General features: G+C 39.9%; 1 non-coding gene across 1 annotated transcript; it reads left to right on the top strand.

Annotated features, from left to right (window-relative positions):
* Positions 1-1,153: 1,153 nt before the first annotated feature.
* On the top strand, positions 1,154-1,272 carry LOC145678073 (5S ribosomal RNA). Its single transcript, XR_014130200.1, has one exon. It is a non-coding gene; the product is annotated as a 5S ribosomal RNA (ribosomal RNA).
* Positions 1,273-7,077: the final 5,805 nt, after the last annotated feature.

Raw genomic sequence — 7,077 nt, 5'->3', positions numbered from 1 at the left:
ATATATATATATATATATATATATATACAGTACACATTCCACTATCCGAGGCTTTCCTTTTCTTTTCTTGCTGACGATAAATTACGCTCTTAGAAATGTTGTCTGAAAACAATAAGAATATGTGCAAAAAATACAATCAGAGGTAGAGGTCTTTAACAGGAACTAAGCAAGGGAGTTGAAAAATTTTTATGCATGTAAAAAATATAGACATGAACCAACTTGTGAAATAAAAAGACCAGAAAACTACTCTTTCTAAATTATGTGTAAACTTTTTACCGAAAACGAAAGTTGCACGAAAGACTTTTTGTCCCTTTTTTGGCCTCCGGTGCTTGGGGTCCCTGGTTCAATCCCAGCTCGTGCCGTGTGAACTTTGTCGTGCATAAAGACCGTGCTCATGGGTTTTCTCGGGTTTCTCCCGTTTCCTCCCACTTTCTTCATTCAGTACTCATCATCACCGTCTCCTTTAGCGTAACCGGTATAAGTATGCGACGTAAATCTAAAGATTTCATTTCATTTCCCTTTTCTGCTCATACTGCTGATTATGCGCGATTATGCCAACATCCAACTCCGCGGATAATCGTGCGATTACTGTATATACAACTAATACAGATACGTAATTACATTATCAGTTACAGTATCGGTTTTTATTTACTAATTTGCCTCACTTTATTTGCATCCCTGCAGTAAATAATTCTTATCGATAATAGTTAAAATGTATATTACATTTTAGTGCTTCACGACTGAATGATCATCTGCCTTACGTTATCTCGCAGCTGAAGAGGATGCTACACTGAAAACTACCTTGCGTTATAAAGGGTAAGTGAAACATATCTTAAAAATATCTTTCATACATTTCATTGTGTACATTAAAGAATGTAAGTTTGCCTTTTTCCTGTAATCAATACTTAATAAAGGATTTATTTTTATTTATTTATATACAATTTCATACGTGGTTCGTGATAGTAAACTCGATAGGACATAGTGGCACTATGAACATCCGAATCACTCATCATTCGAACATTCAAATATTTATTCGAATATTAGTATATTCCAAGTAATGTTAACGACGTTAATATGCTTGCCTTTATAGTTAATAATGTCAATTCTTACTTAAAACATACTTCCTTAACAGGACATTGAAGAAAAGGTAGTTGCCAACGGCCATACCATGCTGAATATACCGGTTCTCGTCCGATCACCGAAGTCAAGCAGCATCGGGCCTGGTCAGTACTTGGATGGGTGACCGCCTGGGAACACCAGGTGCTGTTGGCATCTCTTTTTCAAATTTCATTATCCTTCAAGTACGAAAATACTAGAAACATTAATTTTATAGTACTTTCAAGAGATAATTTATCAACATTATTTCATAGCGATTAATCGATATTCTAAGCGTTATACCCACTATTTCTTACACTAACAGCCTGTTTATTTGCACGGCACATTAAAATAACCTGATTTCCGATCCGTGTGCACCTACTACTATACTTAACACGGAATGTATTACCACTTTTTAAAAGTAAATTATTATGACTAAGTGTAGATCTCCGGCGAGTAAATGCCTTTCGTATACAAGCACGACACATCTCCGCTATGTGCTTTACTTTTTTACTAACAGCATATAGAAATTGGATTTCAAGGTGTTTCTACATAACAGAATGAAGCAAATTTCGTGATTTAACTCTTTCGAATAATGTGTTGGTCCTGACAAGGACCGTTTGAAATGAAAAATCTTGAAGAAGATTTTTACTTAGAGCTTGTGTACTTGGTAACAGCCTTCGTACCCTCACTTACAGCGTGCTTGGCAAGTTCACCAGGCAAAAGAAGGCGCACAGCTGTTTGGATTTCCCGGCTGGTGATAGTTGACCGCTTATTGTAATGGGCCAAACGAGAAGCTTCAGCAGCAATACGCTCGAAGATGTCATTAACAAAGCTGTTCATGATACTCATAGCTTTGCTAGATATGCCAGTGTCAGGATGCACTTGCTTCAAAACTTTGTAGATGTAAATGGCATAGCTCTCCTTCCTCCTCCTCTTCTTCTTCTTATCTCCCTTGGAGATATTCTTTTGGGCTTTACCAGCCTTCTTTGCAGCCTTTCCGCTAGTTTTTGGTGGCATGATGACTCACTCGTTCAGCAAAATTAGATGTGTCCGCCGATTTATCGACTTCATTTAAATTACAGTACGTGTTTCAATTCGCGCCAACTGCCTTGCTTTTCATTTGATGCACTCGGGTGCACGCTTGAAGTAGTAACAAAACTGACTTGATTCATGGGAGGCCGCAATTTTTCCTCTCATCTTATTACGAAAGAATATTGAACAATGTCTGGTCGCGGCAAAGGTGGAAAAGTCAAGGGAAAGAGCAAGTCCCGCTCCAGCAGGGCTGGCCTTCAATTCCAGTAGGCAGAATCCATCGTCTTTTGCGAAAGGGTAACTATGCCGAACGAGTTGGTGCTGGCGCTCCCGTGTATTTGGCTGCAGTCATGGAATACCTGGCAGCTGAAGTTCTTGAGTTGGCAGGCAACGCTGCTCGTGACAACAAGAAGACTAGGATTATTCCACGTCATCTGCAGTTAGCTATCCGTAACGACGAGGAATTAAACAAGTTGTTGTCTGGAGTTACAATCGCTCAGGGTGGTGTTTTGCCCAACATTCAAGCTGTACTTCTGCCCAAGAAAACTGAGAAGAAGGCATAAATGTAAGACCTATATCTCATACAAATCGGCCCTTATGAGGGCCACAAACCCCTTTATAGAGGAGATTTACGATTGAAATGAATTGTTTTCGATATACAGACTCATCAAAAGTGTCTGAGATAGTTGCTTAGTGTCATTCGAAATTCTCGCTGCTATTCGATTAATTAGTATGTGTAGTCGTCGATCGTAATTGAAGCCCATAGGAAGTCACACTATCTTTAGAATACTCCAAACAGCGATGTGCTTAGTTCCCACTACATTATTAATTATAAGATCATTACCTTTTGTATTGTCGCTAGCTACATTTTTTTGATATTTGCGTACATCGGGCTCATATTACCCAGAGGACAGGACAGTCGAGCCCAGATTCTCAGCAATGGAAGAAAACCTCATACCACATATTCTCATGTACTTCATGCTAGACAAAGGAATTTCCAACATTCTTAAAGCACTCATGTTTCTCTCTTGCGTTGGCTTGGCTGAAATTACTCTGTTCAATATGTTCTCGACATTTATTATTGTTCATTACTATGCCCCAATGACATCATGAACAGAGCGGATCAAAAAACTTTCCTAAATTTCTTTTGCAACATAGTAATGACATTAAATGCACACTTAAGTACGATTTATTCTTTGCAAGGTCGATATTCATATTTGTGTGATATGTGTTATATGTATATGGTTTGTAATACGCAACTACTCTTATTCTCTGATCTCAGAACTCATTTGCTACTGTGCCCAACGAGCGAGCCTAGGTTTCTTGTAACTACTGCCTTTCTTTAGTAAATAATGTGAAGTATACAATGCATTAACCTACATCTCATATTTGTATTACTCTTTATTTTACTAACCCGCTACGAAGTGTCATTAATTTACATGTAAATCACAATAGACACTACCGCAAAAGAAAAAAATCGAACCCAAGACCACGTAAACAAGATAAAGGACAAGATTCAGGTTTCTAACGCATTATTCGCCCCTCACAGCACAGTATAGAAGTTGTATAAGCCTCTATACGTACATCCTACTGTCAGAACAGAAATTCCGACTTGCGTTTCGCATCTCTCATGCTCGCTACTTCCAACAAATCGCCAATTTCCAACCAGAACCCCTTCTCCAGCATTAATACTGCTACATATGAATACGTATACATGAACGTACATAATGTAAAAAAAAACGTATGATTTTCTCAAATTAATCTCTCTACGTCTGTAATTTTGTGTGCATCAAAAGGCTTTAATGTAGTTACACGAATTCTTATAATCTAACAGAAAATCGCACAAAGTAAATCTTTCCCTTTATATAAATTTGTTGGCTCTGAAAAGAGCCGTTTATGCCAATTTTATATCCAAAATAGGAGGAACCCCAACTTAACCTCCGAAACCGTACAGGGTTCTTCCTTGCCTCTTCAAGGCATACACAACATCCATAGCTTGTCACTGTCTTCCTCTTGGCGTGTTCTGTGTATGTAACAGCATCTCTGATTACGTTCTCCAGGAATACTTTCAATACTCCTCGGGTCTCTTCATAAATGACCAGAGATACGCTTCACACCACCACGGCGAGCAAGACGCCTAATAGCGGGTTTGGTGATACCCTGGATGTTGTCACGAAGAACTTTACGGTGGCGCTTGGCACCTCCTTTGCCAAGACCCTTGCCTCCTTTTCCACGTCCTGTCATTTCGATATGTTACTGCTTCGCTCACCACACACGAGAAATACAAGCCCAAGCAGCCCAAGACTCGTGGTTTTGTTCCTTCGATCATGCAGGGAAAGCACGGAGGAAAAACACAAAACGTGTCTAAGCCAATGAGAACTGTCCTTTTCGACTGACTTTATCCAATGAGAAATAGCTTGATTTAACGGTTTTGCTCTTTATATAACTTGACTTCATTCAGCGCGCAATTATTTGAAACAAGTCGTGACAGTTGCAATGGCACGTACCAAGCAGACAGCTAGGAAATCTACTGGAGGCAAAGCTCCTCGAAAGCAGCTTGCCACCAAAGCTGCAAGAAAGAGTGCTCCAGCTACCGGTGGAGTGAAAAAGCCCCATCGTTACAGGCCTGGTACTGTGGCTCTCCGAGAAATTCGTCGTTACCAGAAGAGCACTGAATTGCTCATCCGCAAGCTGCCCTTCCAACGACTCGTCCGAGAAATTGCACAAGATTTCAAGACAGATCTTCGCTTCCAAAGCTCAGCTGTCATGGCTTTACAGGAGGCAAGTGAAGCTTACCTTGTAGGGCTTTTCGAAGACACCAACTTGTGTGCTATTCACGCAAAGAGAGTCACAATCATGCCTAAGGACATTCAGCTTGCTCGCCGCATCCGTGGGGAACGTGCTTAAGTTTGAAGTTCTGGCACTGAGTTCAAAAACGGTCCTTTTTAGGACCAATACACTACTTAGAGATGCTGTTATCCTAACAAGGATCTTGTCCATACTTGTTATCTTTTTTTTTTAAATTCTCACGCCGTATGTTGCATAGTTAATACATCTACCTTCGTTTTCCTCTCGTTTCGTATATCATCCTATCTTTCAAGTATATTCTTTAGTTTTCCCCTATGTTTACCGATTGATTATCTTCGTTTTATGTGGTCAAGGATTCGATTTTGCCATATGTTGCATAAGTTAACTTCGATTCAACCACTGTTTGCCCTTCTCAACGTTATTAATCTCATAGAACTCGCAGGCGAAATATGTACTTCTTCCAAGGTAGCAAAAGTAATATTTTCTCAGAGGTCGCTGCTGTTGAATGCAAACGTTAAACTAAACTTTCTTTAAGTGTCTGTTTGTACTTAACATCAGTTCAATTGTACACCTACATTTCTGCTGGTGTTACTATTTTTCTTTATAGCAATATTACGAATTATAAGACGGTATCCGTGGTTATTAGCGTGTTCCCTTTTCCTAACACTTTCTCATTACACCAGTATTTCCATCATTCATTAGGCGTAATCACCCGTCTCCTTTATCATAAAAATCATAATAGTACGACGTTAAATTGAAACAGTCTACTTCACTTTCACGAGTTGTAATAAGTTCGAACATTTCTTTCACCCCAGCCTTGAAAAGAGTTGATTTTAGTTTAGTGTCCCTTTCAGCAGCAAGGCTGTTTCAAACGTGGACCTACTTATTAACGTGCAATGCGAAACATTTGAGCTCCCACCGAGAATCGAACCCAGTCAGCCTGCAAAAGTTTTTCTAACAAATGCATTAAGTGCGTTTTCTGTACTGTTTCGCTACTTGAAGATAGGAACAAGGAAAAAGTAAGTGATCACAAATTGACATTACGTAATGTGTTCCCCATTTTTTTTCGAGTACACCATTCTTGACACCCGTGAAAGCTTTCTTTCCCCACCCTCAATTCCCCTCTGTTATAAAGCACTTACATCAAGAAGTGCTTCGGTTAAAAAGAAAACTCAAAGTCCCTTGCGTGTATACTATACATTGCTATGAATGAACATGTGATAATGATAGGAAAAGCACAATTTTACTCTTCTCAAAGTATTTGATGGCTCTAAAAAGAGCCGTTTTAAAATGTCAGATGATTTACTGACACATTTACTTCTTCTTTGGTGCAGCCTTCTTAGCACTTTTCGGTTTTGCTGTAGCCTTCTTTGGCTTCGGGGCCTTTGGCTTCTTGGGAGTTTTTGCCTTCTTCACTTTAGATGGTGATTTCTTAGGTTTGGGAGCAGCAGCCTTTTTCTTTTCACCAGTCTTCTTGGGACGTTTAGCTGCTGGCTTTTTCGCAGGCTTCTTCTCCTTTGATGCTGATCGTTTCGCCTTGGTTGAAGATCCACCTTCAGGCTTCTCCTTCAGCGATGAAGCACTAAGCTTAAACGATCCAGATGCACCTTTTCCCTTGGTCTGAACCAAAGACCCAGAAGCAACTGCACTTCTCAAGTATTTCTTGATAAATGGAGCAAGCTTCTCGGCATCCACTTTGTAGTTCTGAGAGATGTATTTCTTAATAGCTTGCAGTGAACTTCCTCCCCTTTCCTTCAAATTCTTGATGGCGTTGTTCACCATTTCTGATGTTCTTGGATGAGAAGGTGTTGTTTTTGGTTTCTTAGGCTTTGCAGACTTCTTAGGAGAAGCCTGTGCCGGGGCTGCAGGTGCTGATGCCGTATCTGCCATTGCTTTCTGCAATAAACTCAACGATACTGAAGAATGAAATTTTCGCTGGCAGGCAGCGTTGAGTTTGGTTACGGAGCGCGGACCGGATAGAAAGCACTTGCTGAGGCGGGCTGAGGTAAACAGAAGTTCGTAGTTGCCACAACGATAAGTGTGTTTCCTTCTATTTTGATAAACGATTTTTTTCAGGTATTCAATGAATGCACCAGATCCTATTCTTCCTTACTGGCTAGAAGAAACTTTATTCCACAT

The sequence above is a fragment of the Thermobia domestica genome, unplaced genomic scaffold (genome assembly GCF_964235325.1).
Source record: "Thermobia domestica unplaced genomic scaffold, izTheDome1.hap1.1 HAP1_SCAFFOLD_1824, whole genome shotgun sequence".
NCBI lineage: Eukaryota > Metazoa > Arthropoda > Insecta > Zygentoma > Lepismatidae > Thermobia > Thermobia domestica.
This window is presented reverse-complemented; position numbering and strand designations above follow the sequence as displayed.